General features: G+C 43.4%; 1 long non-coding RNA gene across 1 annotated transcript in view; it reads right to left on the bottom strand.

The window, feature by feature from the left end:
- The window catches only part of LOC132593432 (uncharacterized), a 32,473-nt gene that overhangs the window by 3,814 nt on the left and 11,101 nt on the right, over positions 1 to 17,558 (bottom strand). The window lies entirely within an intron of this gene.

The raw sequence follows: 17,558 nt of genomic DNA, 5'->3' as shown, positions 1-17,558 counted from the left end.
TCCGACCAGGCATTAAACCAGTTCCCCTGCAGGAGAAGCACCGAGCCCTAGCCACTGGACCTCCAGGGAAGTCCCTGTGAATGTTACCTTACGTGGCAAAAGAGACTTTGCACATGTGAGTAAATTAAGGATCTTGAGATGGGGAGATTAGTCTGGATTTTCCAGGTGGGCTCAATGTAAGCACAAGGGGCTTGCAAGTGAAAGAGGGAGGGAAGAGGCTTAGAGTCTGAAAAGGAGATGTGACAATGAAAGCAGAGGGCAGAGAGACAGAGAGATTTGAAGATGCTGTGCTGCTGGGTTTGAAGATGGAGGAAGGGGCTCGGATCCCAGGAATGTGGGCAGCCTTTAGAAGTTGGGAAAGGTAAGGAAAGGGATTCTCCCCTGAATTCTCCAAAATGAGCATATTTTAGGACTTCTAACCTCCAGGACACTAAGAGAATACCTTTGTATTTCAAGTGTTAAGTTTGTGTTAATTTGTTACAACAGTGATAGGAAACTGACACAGTTCTCAATAAATGTTAGCTCTTTCCATGAGGTATGGCCTTTGGTATTCTGTCAGACATGTGGTTAGTGTGCTCAACAAATCCCAACCACCTCCTTGCTTTTGCTTTCATTTCTGCCAGGAATGTAGGTGAGATTTCTGGAAGTAAAGCAGCCATCTTGTGACTATGAGGGTGAGAGCCACCTGCTAAGGATAACAGAGCAGGAAGATAGAAGGAACTTCAGTCCTTAATGGTTTCTTTGAGCCTCTGTACCAGCCTGGACTGCCTACCTCTAGCCTTCTTGTTACACGAGAAAAAGAAAGCTTTATGTGGGCAGATTCCTGTTACATGCAAATCCATGCAATCCTAACTGACAAGTTCTCCAAGAAAAGTGTCTCCTCTGCCTTGCAATCCTTACATGTGGCCTTAATAAGCATCTGTGGTGGCCCAAAAATAAACCTGGGTGGGGAGGAGGGATTGGCCATGGGTGTGATTCTGAACTTGCTGAGTCATCACCTGTTCCAGCCATGCTCTGGAGAAGAGTGCTATTAATTATACTCTCCCCGGCCAGCCGGGCACAGGAGGCTGCGTCTGTGTGTTCTCAGGGAAGCTCAAATATAGCTCAGGCTCCTCCACTGCTTTTGCTGAGTGTGCAGCATCTTCACGTCTAGCAGCCCCAGTGAAGAATGGGGAAGCTTCTCCTGGGAGGTTAGGGTCTGAAAAGGCACTAAAACCAGGGATGTCGGCAAGGCCCGGCTCAAGGAAACAAGATCTCTATTCCTACTGCCTCCTGCAAGGTGGGTACCATACTGCCACCTGCTAACTTCCTAGTTAGCAGGTGACAAAACTCGCTTGAGGTCCAGAGGGTGGAGTGACCATATGTTACATTATTTGGTTGCATGCAACCAACTGGACTCTATAACTGGGGAAAAAAATAATTTGGGGCCTTCCCTGGTGGCACAGTGGTTAAGAATCCGCCTGCCAATGCAGGGGACACGGGTTCGAGCCCTGGTCCGGGAAGATCCCACATGCTGCGGAGCAACTAAGCCCGTGTGCCACAACTACTGTGCCTGCACTCTAGAGCCCATGAGCCACAACTACTGAAGCCCACGCGCCTAGAGCCCGTGCTCCACAACAAGAAAAACCACCGCAATGAGAAGCCCGTGCACTGCAACGAAGAGTAGCCCCCGCTCGCTGCAACTAGAGAAAGCCCGCGTGCAGCAACAAAGACCCAATGCAGCCAAAAATAAATAAATAAATAAAATTTAAAATAATAATAGTAATTTGGGGGACGAACATAATATGGCTCACAGAATTGCATAAGAGGATAAAAAACCAACTTGGACACAAAGGCAGACAGAATTCCAGGGGGTCTGGGTGGCAGAAGCAAGCACTGGGTGACAGCTTGGGTCATGAGTCTATTCCACGGTTAAAGGAGGGCTGGACACCTTGACTGACAGTCTTTCTAAATGGTATTGGGAAGAGTGATTTTTTAAAAGATTTGTTGAAGTACAGTTGATTTACAATGCTGTGTTAATTTCTGCTGTACAGCAAAGTGATTCAGTTATACATATATCTACATTCTTTTTCATATTCTTTTCCATTATGGTTTATCACAGGATATTGAATATAGTTTCCTGTGCTCTACAGTAGGACCTTGTTGTTTACCCATTCTATATATAATAGTTTGCATCCGCTAATCCAAAACTCCCAATCCATCCCTCTCCCCTTCCCCGCCCCCTTGGCAACCACAAGTCTGTTCTCTATGTCTGTGACTGTTTCTGTTTCATAGATAAGTTCATTTGTGTCATATTTTAGATTCCACATATAAGTGATATCATATGGTATTTGTCTTTCTTTGACTTACTTCACTTAGTATGATAATCTCTAGGTCCATCTATGTTGCTGCAAGTGGCATTATCTCATTCTTTTTTATGGCTGAGTAATATTCCATTGTATATATGTAGGGAAGAGTGGTTTTCCTGAAGCATCCTGAGGGTTCAAGTACCAGAAGATTGGCAAGAGGAAGTTGGGTGGTACAAACAAACAAACAAACAAAAATGTCCCCTGCAAGTAGTATAGAATCGGTCAAGGGCATGGGTTTGGGGAGCTAGCTGACCTTAGTTAAAATCTTAGCTCTGCCCTTTACTATCTGCCTTTGGTCAAGTCAATTAACCTCTTTAAGCATCAATTTCCTCACCTGTGCGTGATGGGAGTGAGACATGTTTAAACCCAATAGGATATAAGCTCTTGAGGGTAGAGATTTTTGTCTTTTGCCCCCGCTCTTATATCCCCAGCGCCCAGACTAGAGCATGGCTTGTAGTTGATGTTCAATGCATGTTTGTTGAATGAGTGAATGAAATTTACATTTGTCCCAGAATACCTCTTAGGTAGTGAACTATTTTGTTGGAAATCTAATTTGATAGAGGGACTCGGAGTGGAAAGTGAGCAGCCCCTGCTGCCTCATTGCCTCACTCCGGGGAGGGAGAAAGAGAGGGAGGGAGGAGATCGAGGCAGACACTGATGGAGTAAGGAGACGTCCACTCTGTAGACTCTTCCTGACAGGCTCCCCACCAGCCTGGTGACCTGTGTGCTCCCATGTCACCTGCCCTCATCCTCACAAGCAAGGCTCTTCAGCTGAAAACAACAACCCCATGTTGAGGGCAGGAGGGATCCGGTCCAGCTATCTCCAGGGCTCCAGCACAATGTTGGCATATTCAACTCGGCTCACAGGTCTGACAGGTTAAGACGTCTGAAAGTCACCACCCGCTACATTTCACAGTGAACTGTGGCAAACAGAATAAATAACAGCCCTGTGGAATGTGTGGCTTATTTCAAAAAGCACACACTGCAGGACTTCCCTGGTGACCTGACGTCGACTCTCAGTCATGTTTTTCATCCATAGCTTGACAAGGTGAAATTCTAAGCTGTTTGGTTCCCCAGGGCCATGGCAGAAATACAAAGCATAAACAAAAGAGGCAAACCTTGAAGAAATCAAGATTTGGGTCTCTTTGATCCCTCTAATAACCAGGACCTTTGCCATATTGTTCACCACCCTCAGAAGCATCACCATCGCCAAGCCCCCAATTACCACCACCACTACCCTCTTCCACCACTGTTACTCCACCATTATTACCGCCACCGCCATCACCACCACTTCCCACCACTGTTACTCCACCGTTATTACCACCACCATTTACCATTTAGCCTAGCCCACCTTCAACGTGTTCAGAACACTTACATTAACCTACAGCTGGGTAAAATTATCTAACACAAAAACTATTTTATAGGAAAGTGTTGAATATCTCATGTGATTTATTGAACACTGAACTGAAAGAGAACAGAATGGTTGTCTGGGTACAAAATGGTTGTAAGTGTATTGTTTTTTTACCCCCACGATCTCATGGCTGACTGGAGCTGAGGCTCACTGCCACTGCCCAACATATCACTAGCCTGGGAAAAGATCAAAATTCAAAGTACAGTTTCTACCGAATGAATGTCACTTTCACACCACCATCAAGTTGAAAAATCATAAGTCCAACCATTGTAAGTCAGAACTGACAATATTCGTGCTCCAAAGCTCTCTGTGGGATCAGGCTGAGGCTAGACTTCAAATGAGTCCACATTTTTGGCCTAGCTTGGCCCTGTCCTATTCTGCTTCCTTCATTTACTAACAGGGTTCACCTGAGAAGTCCCTTGATCAATCACTTGTACAAGAATCCCATTTCAGACTTTGATAAACCCCACGTAATATACACTACTACCACTTTGGTGACTGTTCTAGTGGACACATTTTGGATTGCTTTCCCTGCCCATACCCCTCCTGGAGGGAAATCCACCTGCACGGACAGGGCTGTGCTGGAGCTGGCCAGCTCTAGCTCATGAGGGCCAATCGCCCACATTCTTCCCAACTCTGTGTTCAGGGAAATCACACTGGTAGCTTGAAATCAGCCATGGTGGCAGTACTTACACCATGGAAATTGGCAGAAACATCTTGCTGTTATTGTTTGTTTGCTTTGGAGTGCTGGTTGTTAAATATTTACCAGCATACCACTCGGCACAGGTTGGCCATACAATTGCAAACCCTGGTTGGAATTCCAACCCTAAGTTGTAACTTAAGGGGCTGAGATAGACTCCTACCCCTGGGGAGACTTACCCATAAGCTGCCAGTGACGTACGAATTATGTGGCCTGGTGAGAAAAAATGGCTTAGGCCAGCAGATGTCTAATGGAATTGGGAAATCAATAAACTGTGGCAATTAGAGTTGAATAAAGATAATCATCATAGCTACTATTTATTGCAGGCTAAGCTAAAGTTGTGATGCACTAAGCACATTGACTGTGTTATTCTTTTTTCTTTTTTTTTTTTAGCTATGCCACGCGGCTTGCGGGATCTTTGTTCCCCAACTAGGGATTGAACCTGAGTCCTCGGCAGTGAAAGCGCAGAGTCCTAACCACTGGCTGCCAGGGAATTCCCTGTAATTCTTATAACACCCCTTACAGGAATATTATCATCCCCTTTTATCAGATTGCACAAGTTCAAGGAGGTAAAGTCCTTGCCCAAGACCCCATAGCTTGGTGGAGGAACTGGAATTCAATCCCCTGTCTTTCTGCCTTCAGAGCCTGTATTCATAACCACTCATGAAGCAGAGCTGGGGTCTCAGACAGGCAAAAAGCACAGACACGGTGATGTTATGAGGGAGTAGAAACTAGAGGAAGTAGAATGTACTCATCAGGATACTTGGCTTCAAGTTGCAGGAACCAATCTTGAACTAGATTCAGTGAAAGAGTTCTTCATTGGTTCAAATCGGAGGCCGAGGTACAGCTGAGGCTGGCCTTAGCACTGACTCAGAGAAGAGTCTGGAATCCAAAATCAACCATTTTCCTTTCCCCACCTCTCTCTTTTTCTTTTGCGGTACGCTGGCCTCTCACTGTTGTGGCCTCTCCCGTCGCGGAGCACAGGCTCCGGACGCGCAGGCTCAGTGGCCATGGCTCACGGGCCCAGCCACTCCGCGGCATGTGGGATCTTCCTGGACCGGGGCACGAACCCATGTCCCCTGCATCGGCAGGCGGACTCTCAACCACTGCGCCACCAGGGAAGCCCCCCACCCCACCTCTCTTTTTCCCTCTCCCTTTTCTCCATCTCTTTGTTTCTCTCTGCCCCTAGGAGGGGCTGAGAGAAGGCTATCCCAGCCACCTCGGGCCCTCAGCCCCATCTGATTGCAGACAAGAGTTGTTCAAGGCACCCAGAGGGTAGTGGGATCCTGATCCCAGGGATTCACGCCCAGGCGATTCTCTGATCAATGAAGAGACAGAGAGATCCTGAAGAGTCTGAACAATCTTATGGATTGGGAACGGTTGCCAAAGTTCATCGTCTTTCCCACGATTGAAACTCTTTCACCCACAGTTCTTCCTGGGCAGCAGGTGCTGTGGGGTGGAAGGGACATAGCGTAGGTTTGATGTCACAGAGTCCTAGATTCAGACAGTGGCTTTCCCATGCACACCCAGGGCACTGCCTGAGCGATATGTGATGGTTAACTGGCTTTGGGCAATCACTTCCCTTCTCTGAGTCTCAATTTCCCCATCCATAAAATGGAGAGGACCGTGGTACTTAACTAGAAGACTTGTGAAGATTCAGCGAATGAGGTGAAGCACCAGGAACACAGATGGTGCTCAGTCAACGTTCATTTCCATACCCACTCTCTTTTCCAGTGGAATCAGCTCTCCTCTGTTCTGCCATTTCCAACTGGGCTAGTGGGGTGGCCTCCATCCTTACCCAGGGCTGTAGGGTAAAGGGAAATATATTATATTAAAAATATCTGGATGAGGCCCTAATTCTTTGCTAGCAGTTACATAAATCCCAAAGTCATCTCCATCTTTCTCTGCCCTGGCTAGCCTCCAGAGCAATTAAACATTGATGCTGTAGCTATACTTGTCTCCTCTTCCCTCTTCCAGCCTTGGACATCAATTCTCTTGATCAAATAAAAAATTTAACCCTCACATTTGTGGAGGTCTTCGGTTTATGAGCACTTGCAGATTCACTGTTTTCACATACTTATTATAGGAACTAAAGCAATATGGAAAAGTACAAATAAGAAAGTTTAAAGAAGTAAGGTGATCAATTTCAACATTGCCAATGGTGAGTCATGTCGCAGTCGTGTGCCACTGATAAGATGTAATGAGAAGGACATGTCACTTCTGTGGTCTTCTTCCCCAAAACCTATAACCCCAGTCGAATCATGAGAAAACATCAGACAAGCTAAAATTGAGGGATAGTCTACCAAGTATCTGACCACTACTCTCTAAAAGTGTCAAGGCTGTGAAAGACAAGGAAAGATGGAGAAACTGTCATAGGCCAGTGGAGACAAGGAGACATGACATCTAAATGCAAAATGGTATCCTGGTTTGGAAACTGGGACAGAAAAAGGACATCAGTGGAAAAATCTGAATGAAGTCTTTAGTGTAGCTAATAGTGTCATACCAATTACCAAGTTAACTTCTTAATTTTGATAAATGTACCATGCTTATGTAAGATGTTAACATTAAAGGAAGCTGGGTGAAGAGCAAATGGGAAAATACTTTCTGTACTATCTTTGCAACTCTGCCATAAATCTACAATCATTTCAAAACTAAAAGTTAAAAAAAAACCCAAACAAGCCTGAAATTTGCATAATTCAAATGAGATGAATATCATGCCAAACATTTTTCAATGCATGTATACAGACAGATCATCAGAAATAATTGTATAAAAATTGTTTCACATTATAATACTCTTCTTAAATTTTGAAATATATTTTATTTATTTTACTTGGGTTTAACAGTATTTTAAAGATGAAAGAATTTCTGAACTTTAGATAGCTGTTTTTCTACACCAAAAGAGATATTAGCTCCCCAAATGACCCTCTGGAAAACATCAAGAGGTTGCAGCCATCATCATTTTTAACCATATATTTCAATTATAGATGGTGACTACCTGCAGTGAAACATTGGCACTGTTACACTTTTCCCCAAACGTCCTGTTTTGTATTAGTTATGTTATTATTTTTACATTGTTGGGTGAATCAGTTAAAGATTGCTTTTAGTAATGAAACCTGAGCAGAAAACCCGCTGAGCAGACAGCAGTTTAAATAAACAAATAGTGAAGAGCTAGGCAGTTGCTGTTACTGATTCAGTGCCTCAAGGATGTCAGGACTGGGTTCTCTGCAATTCTCCAAGGATTTTCCTCACGATTGCAAAACAGCTGCTGCAGCTCCAGCCATCATGTTTTTGTTCCACTAAGGAAGGAGAAAAGACTCTATCAAGAAAGGAAGGCTTTCTACAATTTCCCAGTCTATACCTCATTGGACATCACTGTGTTAAATGCCACCTCTAGCTTCAACAGAGGCTAGGAAATGTTGGATTTGTTTTTTTTTTTTTTTGGATTTGTTTTACTAGGAACATTTGATGGCCCTAATAAAATCGATGTTTCTTAGGAAGGAAGAAAGGAAGAACTGCTATTTCTCAGTTATTTTTTCTTATTTTATATTTAAGCATATTTAATATTTATAATATTAAATATTATAATATGATATACCAAAGCTTCTTTATACTTAAATTCATTATTTTGATTCACCTCTTGGTTGGCAGGATTTCATTGTCAGTGGTGATCTCAGGAAGTGCCCACCCTAATTTCTCTACGGCCCTGGAATCAAGACGCTAAATGGAAAGAAAGAGTTAAATGGCCCAAACCTGGCTCCCTTATTCAGGCAGAAGCTGTCCCTTTAAAACAGGCAGCAGAGGTGTCTCACTGATGCCAGAAAGACTTGACTGACAGCCAGTGTGCTCCCTGGAGGCCTGATGTCATCGCCAGTGAGCAGCAAGGCACCCAACTGGCAGCGGAATGAGGAGTTATTGCTGTGACTGGAATGGGAGTGAGAGTGCAGTACCCACCTAGCAAGATTTTAAAGTTGGAGGGATTTGTCTCAAGGGCATTGCTTTTAGTCCATCCCAGCTCTTCAGGGCCTGTCGCTCAGCTTCACTTTTCAAATAGGGCTGGGCACTGGGCTTCTCTCCTCCCTTCTCTCTGTCCTTGGAACCATGGCATCCTGCCTGCAAGACCAGACTTTAGGAGGGTGCCCAGGACTGGAGACCCTTGAGAAGCTCTGTCCACCCCCAGAGTCCCAGGTCTGGACCACAGATAGTTCTCATGTGCATGTCCGTCTCCCCTACTCCCCTCCAATAATAAACTGGGCATTTTTTTTTCTGATTGTAAACGTAATACAGTCTTATTATTAAAAAAAAGAAAGGAAAGAATAATATAAAGAATAAAATGAGGGACTACCCTGGTGGTGCAGTGGGTAGGACTCCGTGCTTTCACTGCCATGGGCCTGAGTTCAATCTCTGGTTAGGGAACTAAGATCCTGCAAGCCGAGTGGCATGGCCAAGAAAAAAAAAAAAAAAAAAGAATAAAATGAAAATTATACTTAGCAACAATCACTGCTAACATTTTTCTGTTCTTTTCCTCCAGGATTTTTTCTATGCATTTATGAGTTTTTTTCCTTTTTTAGTGAGATATAAAGTTTAGTGACATATAAACTTTCATAAAGCACACATTTTAACTATACAACTGGGTACACCAAGTTGACCACAACCCAGATCAAGATCTAGAATATTTCCAGAGCCCCAGCATGCTTCCCAACCAATGACCACCCCCCACCCCAAATCTTGATCACCATAGGCTTGTCTTTCCTATTTTTGAATTTCATAAAAATGGCATATATGCATCTTAAAAATGAAAATGTGACATCCTTTTTTTTTCATTTAGTATATACTATGACTGTTTCCCCATATCCTTATTTTTTCACAACTTATTTTTAATGGCTATGTATTTTATCATATGAGTCTACATGATTTATTTAAGTATCCTTCAATTCTTTTTTTTTTTTTTTATCCTTCAATTCTTACACAATGAAATGATTTCTGAATTTTTGCTATTTTAAGGAGTACCATGCAGAGCATCATTTTTTTTTTTTTTTTTTTTTTTTTTTTTGCGGTACGCGGGCCTCTCACTGCTGTGGCCTCTCCCGTTGCAGAGCACAGGCTCCGGACGCACAGGCTCAGCGGCCATGGCTCACGGGCCCAGCCGCTCCGCGGCATGCGGGATTCTCCCGGACCGGGGCACAAACCCGTGTCCCCTGCATCGGCAGGCGGACTCTCTACCACTGCACCACCAGGGAAGCCTGCAGAGCATCGTTTTTATACACACTTTTCCAGAGGGTGGTATAGAGAGGTGGCTCAGTGCATGGCTTTTGGAGTTAGAAATCAGGGTTCGAGCCCCCAGCCTGTCACTTACCAGTTGCTTGAACTTGTGCAACTTACTACAGCTCTTTGAGCCTCAGTTTCCCCACCTGAAAATGGACACACTAGTACTCATCGTATGTTGCTGCAAAGACTAAATGAGTAAAGTGTCAAGTTCTTAGCATATTGTTTGGCACAGAGTGAACAACCAGTAAATGCTAAGCTGCTATTATTCATCTTTGTGTTCATTTCTAATTACTTCCGTAGGAAAACTTCCTAGAAATAGAAGTGATGGATCAAAAAGAGTGCTGTCTGTAGGGTTTTAAATACAGTCTGCCAAATTGCCCTCCAGATAAGCTGGGCCAATTCACAGAGCTACCAGCTGTGTGTGAGAGTGCCCTTTCCCTACTCTCTCAACAGTGAGTATCATCATTAAAAAAAAAAAGAGAGTAAGAAAGAACAAAAAGCAAGAAGAAGGAAAAAGAAAACAGAAACCTTGCCAATCAGATGGGGGGGAAAATCCCTTATTGTTTTGCTTTCTAGTGAAGTTGAACATTTTCTTTTTTTATATTAGCCATTTGTTTTTCTTCATTTGGAAATCTGCCTGGTCGGGTGTTTTGCCATTTTTTTCTCTCTGGGAATATGCTGGTGTTTCAACAGCAGGGCCACTATTCAATTCAAGAGGTCTCTGTTCCATCCTGCACGGGCTGCAGTCCCTGTAAGAGGGCTTTGGCCTTGGTCCCTGTTCCTAAGTTTCCATCTGGGTGGTCTACCTAATCTCCTGGTTCTTCTCTGCTTAGGCTTCTGTTTCGTGCTTGCTAGGATCCCAGGATATCTGACTATTCTTTTTCCCCACCCCTTGCCAGCCTGCAATGTGTAGGTGCCCAGAGCAACTAATAATTCAGTGTCTGTTTTTTCCTTTAAAATGTTTGCTCAATGTTTGTTTAGAAGAGAGGCTGGGTGATGCATGAAGGAAGAGCTGAGAAGGAAGACTCCTTGTGGCAACAAGCAAGTCCGCTCTGTCCCGGAACTTGCACATCTGCTTAATGAAACTGGCTCCCTGCAGTTAAGCAGACCCATCTTCCTTAGAAGGCAGTTTAATAGTCCAAAGCATCTCCTCTCTCTCCCAACACCCAAGTCGTTTTTGAAAGTATCACCTTCAAATAGGTATAGTGATACCCCCGAGAGGAATTCAGGTCATTATCATTCTCTCTGTCTCATTTCACATCTAGAGTTGTTTTAGAGCCCCAAGGATGCTCGGCACCTTCTGTAGATTGATACTCTTGGCAACTTCCCATTTCTCTAGTGCGTTACTGGTTTTGCTTGGTTCTCGCAGGGCCCTGGGTTTCTGAGATCTTTCACCTTGCCAATGAGGTGATCCAGGAAACACAGTCATAAGGGCAAGTATATAGAAAAACTTGGCTGTCCTGAAAGAAGATACCATTCCCATCTATTAAACTGGAGAAATTTTTTTAGAAAAAGAAAAAAGAGAAAAAAAGAAAATGAATTATCTAGAAATTAACTGGGCCAAGCATGCCAGAGAGAATGTACTAAAGGAGATTTTTACCTCCTGGATAAATGGAGAAATATACTATGTTTGTGGAAGGAAAGGCATAGCATTGTAATGGTGTCAATTTATGTAATTCTCACTAATATTTGGGGGAGAGGAATTGGATAAGCCAATTCGAAAATTTGCGTGGAAGAATAAGTTTCCACAAGTAGCTAAGACAAGTCATCTCAAAAATAAAAGCAAAGGTGGGAAACTTACTCTACCAGACATTAAAACATAAAGTTTAATTTTTCAAAGTGTGCTATAAATGCTAGACCAATGGAACAGAAGAAAAGAATCCAGAAACAGACTCATGTATATGGATATTTGGTATGTGATAGAGGTGCAGGGGACATGGGTTCAATCCCTGGTCTGGGAAGATCCCACATGCTCCAGGGCAACTAAGCCTGTGTGCCACAACTACTGAGCCCACATGCTGCAACTACTGAAGCCTGTGCGCCTAGAGCCCGTGCTCTGCAACAAGAGTAGCCCCCGCTCGCCCCAACTAGAGAAAGCCTGCTCACAGCAACGAAGACCCAACGCAGTCAAAAACAAAAAAAAATCTAGCAACCCAAGAAAAAAATAGGCAAACTCACTTTCTGAGAAAGTTACGTAGTAAATAAACATATGAAGAGAAACTCAATTTATTAGTAACCAGAGGAAGAAAAATTAAAACAACAATGACACACTGCTTTACATTCATCAGACTGGCCCCTCCCGCCCCCAAAATAGATAATTTCAAGTGTTGAGTAGGATGTAGAGAATAAAGAACCTAATGCCTTGTAAGTTAGCACAGCCATTCTGAAGAGTAATTTCAAAGTATGTAGTGGAACCAAATCCATTTTAATCTATTATTTTTCAAATTGTGAGTCATGGCCCATTAATATGTTAAATAATCTGTTTAGTAGGTCGTGATCAACATTAAAAAAGGAAAGTTGACTTAAATAGAATAAAACACATCAGAATGCTTTTGTCATGATATGGATAAGTATTATTTCATGAAATTTTTGTTTTACTTGTATGTGTGTGTGGGGAACCTTACCAGATTATGATATAAAATGTATTTCTTATCATGGCTCACAGTCAAGTAAATTTGAAAGACACTGCCAGCCCTACCATCCAGCAATCCCTCCTCAGCTTAGGCACTCTAGCAAAAACAAAGGGATAGCATAAAGATATCCACCACAGCATTGCTTATAATAGCAAAGTGAAGGCAGCCACATCAGTCTGAAAACGTATTTATAAAAAATGAAGACACGGGCTTCCCTGGTGGCGTAGTGGTTGAGAGTCCGCCTGCCAATGCAGGGGACACGGGTTCGTGCCCCGGTCCGGGAAGATCCCACATGCCGCGGAGCGGCTGGGCCCGTGAGCCATGGCCGCTGAGCCTGCGCGTCCGGAGCCTGTGCTCCGCAACGGGAGAGGCCACAGCGGGGAGAGACCCACGTACCGCAAAAAGAAAAAAAAAAAAAAAAAAAGAAGAAGACAAAAATTAAACAGTAGTTACATAACATAGAGTTAACAGTAATCTCAAAACCAGTATTGGTTGAACAAAAAGGGACAATAGAATAAAATACATAACACAATAGAATTTACATGAGGTTTTAAAAATGCCCTCCCAAAGCAATATCATATATTGTTTGTGGATACACATACATGTAAATAAATGTTTTGAGGATGGATTGTCTAAGTTTATACATGTGACACATCCGAGTGAGTGGGTGTCTGGTGGGAGCTGTGAGATCATGGCATTGTGATGGCAAACAACAAAAAAAATCACATGAGCTAGTTTTAGAGAATGGGGAATAGTGTATCGGCTCCTGGAGAGAGTAAAGAGTGTTCCAAAATTGTTAGGGGAGATTTGTCAATAGTTATTAAAGGCCTTGGAAACATGCATCCTTTTGACCCAGTGGTTTCACTTCTAGTGAACCCATTACGGGTGTGTCAGCAATTTAACTGGGAGAGTATTTCTTTCTTTCTTTCTTTCTTTGGCCACACTGCGCAGCTTGTGGGATCGAACCCAAACCCGGGTCCCTGGCAGTGAGGGCATAGAATCCTAACTACTGGACCATCAGGGAACTCCTGGGAGAGTATTTCTTTAAATATTAACATGAGCGTAAAAAACAGTAAGGCTGAGTTAAATAATATGGAATGTTATTCAATAATTTAAAATAGTGACATAGAGGTATTTATTGCTGTGAGAAAATGTTTATGATAGAAAGCTAAGTGGGAAAAAAACAAAACACAGGCCATGAAACTACTTAGGGTATGAGACCTTTGAAATGCACTTACATGAAAAAAAAAAAAACGGAAGAAAACATGTCAGGTTTAAAAATGGCAATCTCTGGGTGGTTTAATTAACAGGATTTTCCATTTTTCCTTTGTGCTTAGTTTTTCCCTAAATTTCCTAAAATGTGCAAAAATTATTTCATAAGAAAATTTACTTATTTTGATTTGAAAAGTGAGCAGGCTATCCAGATGATTTGTTAAATGGAAGGAACTAGTCCGAGAAGAGAACCAGGCACAAAACTCTCAGGATGGGACACCCGGAGATGGGCAAGAAGGTCAGAAGCAGGGAGGGTGAGAAGAAAGGCCTAGAGACCAGAGGGCCTTGCGGTGGTGACTTATCCAGACTCTGCAGTTTGGGGGCTTGGCTGGAAGGGAGGTGTTCAAGATGCAGGGTCTTGTCCCCAACTCCAGCCCAGCAGCTGGAACACTACCTCCTGCAGGCTCCAGACTCCCAGTGGCTGGACCCCAACAACTCCAGGCCTTGATTTCTCATCACTCTCCTGTTTGCCAGGCTGGAAGCAATGATCCCCCAAGTGTGGATATTGAACTCTGTCCACCAAGTGGACCCTGAGCCACTGTCAGCCTCAGCTGGGTGAAGACAGAGGGAAGTAGGGCAGGGTTCCTTGAGGGTCAGATGCCATAGCCTCAGGTCTACAGGGTGCATACATGAGCCAAGAAAATGGTCAGCACTGGGATGGAAAGAATGTCTTAGTATATACAGTAGTTCCCCCTTATCCGTGGGGGATACATTCCAAGACCCCCAATGGATGCCTGAAATTGCTCAAGTACCAAACCCTGTATATAATTTTTCCTATATGACATACATATGATAAAGTTTCATTTATAAATTAGGCACAGTAAGAGATTAATAACAATAACTAATCATAAAGTCGAACAGTTAAAACAGTATACTGTAATAAAAGTTATGTGAATGTGGTCTCTCTCTCTCTCAAAATATTGTACAAATTTCATGTCTTTTCCATCATAATGAAGCACTTATCATGCACTGTGGCCACAAACTGCAGTTTGCGATGTGACAGCAAAACTAGCACACATGTCTTCCCTGTGGCATGTGGGATCTTAGTTCCCCGACCAGGGATCGAACCTGTTCCCCCGGCAGTGGAAGTATGGAGTCTTAGCCACTGGACCGCCAGGGAAGTCCCTAGCATACATTTCTTTTTCCTTCTTCACAATTTCATGGATAGAAGATTCATTCTTACTGTAGATCTTAGCAACTTCAGTATGTTTTTTTCCTTTCCTTATAAAGTCAAGACCTTTCACCTTTCCATTAAAGGAAGCACTTATGGCATCTCTTTGGTATATCCGAATTGCCAGCATCACTGCTCTTGTGCTCTGGGGCCATTATTAAGTAAAATAAGGGTCGCTTGCACACAAGTACTACAACATTGTGACAGTCAATCTGATAACCAGGACAGGTGGCATAAACTGGGCAAAGGGATGATTCATGTCCAGAGTGGGACAGCGTGAGATTTCATCACACTGCTCAGAATGGCATGCAATTAAAAACGTATGAATAGTTTATTTCTGGAATTTTCCTTTTAATATTCTTGGAGCTACAGTTGACTACAGGTAACTGAAGTTGCAGATAAGGGAGGAACTTCTGTATTGTTAAGTATCAAATTACCACAAACAGTCTTGAAAATGCGCATGCGTACATTTCTTGTCTCACAGTTTCTGTGGGTCAGGAGTCAGGACAGGGCTCACTGCATCCTCTGCTTCATTACGAGGCTGCAATCAAGGTGTCAGCCAGGGCCGGGGTCTCATCTGAAGGCTCGAAAGGGGAAGAATCTGCCTGGTTAGAAGCAAGTCACAGGTTGCACCCTCTCTCAAGGGTATTCGTGGGTGCCCTGTGTCTGGGTACGAATCCAGGAGGCAATGGTCATCTTAGAGTCAGCCCACTACAAAGGACAACCTAGAGAAACCAAGCCTAAGCAAGATGGTCTGAGGCTAAAGAGTGGGATGGGGACCCCCAGTGGTAGGATGACCAGTCATCCTGGTTTATCCAGAACTGTCCCAATTATGAAAGTACATCCTGGGAAACCCCTTAGTCCTAGGGAAACCAGAACTGTTGGTCACCCTACCTAGAGGAACAGATGATTTTCGATCATCTCCATTTCACTGAGAAAGTCTTCATTCAGTGCTACTGTGTCTTATCACTTCTCTAGAGTGTCAGTCAGTCTTTTATCAGAGAGACTGCTGACTTCAGATCAAGCCTTCTGCAAGCCGCAGTATCTCCCTATAATTTAATATTGTTTCAGTTTTGTCCTATTTATTTACTCGGTCACCTTCTATTTATGGTAAGTGATACTGGTTCTTCATCTACAGTAGTAGCATAAAATTTTCATCTCAGATAAATGTATCTAAACAAGAAGTCAATTTAAGGAATAGTAACAAAATAGTAATATTTGTGGCTTATGACTACTGCACAACTCAAGAAGGCCTATACCATCTTCCCACTCCTCTCCATTATTGCCTTTCTGATTGCATGTTGTACCACCTTCCCCCTTCATTCATCTACACCAGCCACACTGGCCTCCTTTCCTTTTTCCCAACACACCAGGCATACTCCCACCTCAGGGCCTTTGCACTTGCTGTTTCCTCTGCCTCTAACACTCTCTGGTTATCTGCATGAGTTACCCCTTCAGATCTTTGCTCAAATGTCACCTTCTCCTGAAGCTTCCCTGGCCATCCTGCATAACGTTATAAATCCTTCTCCAGACACTCTCAATTCTCCTTCTCTACTTTATATACATTTTTTTTCAACATCACTTCCGACCATCTAAACACTATACACAGTTTTTTACTTATTGCTCTTCTTCATTTTCTGTTTCTCTCCACCAGAATATCATCTTCATGAGGACAGAAATTTTTTGTCTGTTTGGGCATTATTTTCTGCTCTTCCTGGGACCTAGAGCAGTGCCTGACTGAAAGGAAGTGTGCAGTAAATATTTACTATCCAAGGGCTCTGTGATGTGTGAGTGAGTCATCCCGGTTCAGAGGTACAGGGCTGGGGATATGGCTACCATTACCTTCCTCGTCCCCCACATGTTTCTCCCATGGTCCAGGAGAAACCTGCATCCACTTTCCTCCCTCCTTCCTGCACCTTTCTTCCCTGAATCAGAAACAAAGACACCTGCCATTAAAATCCACATTTAGAGGTGTCCTGGAGAAGCTCTGGCTGAGTCTGGGGTTACTTGGTTTCAAGAAATAAGACAAGGAGTGGGTTTTATTGAAGGGATGCCGGGCAATGTCAAAGACTCATTGGCACGAGATATAGTCAGGTGAGTGCATCCGCTGGGATGCTTTTTGGTGACTGGAAACAAAATCAGAAAGCTCAAAGCAGTATGTATTAAACAGTAATGAAATGTACATGCTAACAATTACACTAAGCCACCTAAGTAGGGCAGCTCCAAGGTTGGTTAATTCAGTGGCTCAATGACATCATTAAGGATCTGGGTTCTTTCTTTTACCTGCTCTGCCATCCAATTTTTCAGGTTTGTCCTAATTTAGCTTCCCTCCTGGTTGCAATAACTATATGCCCAGCAATGGAAAAGGCAGTGTTTCTCTCTAATGTGTTTATTTTTTAACTGTGAGGGAAGCTTTCCAAGGAGCTGCTTGTCCCCAAAGTTTCACTCACATCACGCTGGTCGGAATCGAGTCATATGCATAAACTAAACACTGGCAGGAGGAATGGCTGTGTAGTGGAGGGTGAATTACCCAGATAAAAACAGAGGAAGGGGCAGGAAGATGGACTTGGGTAGGCAACCCAACGTGTATGTTTCAGACAATCTCATGAAGAAATGAAATTGAGAACTGAAAAAATCAAGGCACCAAGTTTGTCCTTTCCCTATTTCCACAGCTTGATTTTTTCTGTTCATCTCTACAGAGCTTTTTTTCACCCTCTTGCTTCTCTGGGAAATCTGGCTTTCCTCGCCCCACATGGCC

The sequence above is a fragment of the Globicephala melas genome, chromosome 15, assembly GCF_963455315.2.
Source record: "Globicephala melas chromosome 15, mGloMel1.2, whole genome shotgun sequence".
Taxonomy (NCBI): domain Eukaryota; kingdom Metazoa; phylum Chordata; class Mammalia; order Artiodactyla; family Delphinidae; genus Globicephala; species Globicephala melas.
The sequence above is the reverse complement of the archived record's forward strand: the minus strand, read 5'-3'. Positions and strand labels throughout refer to the sequence as shown.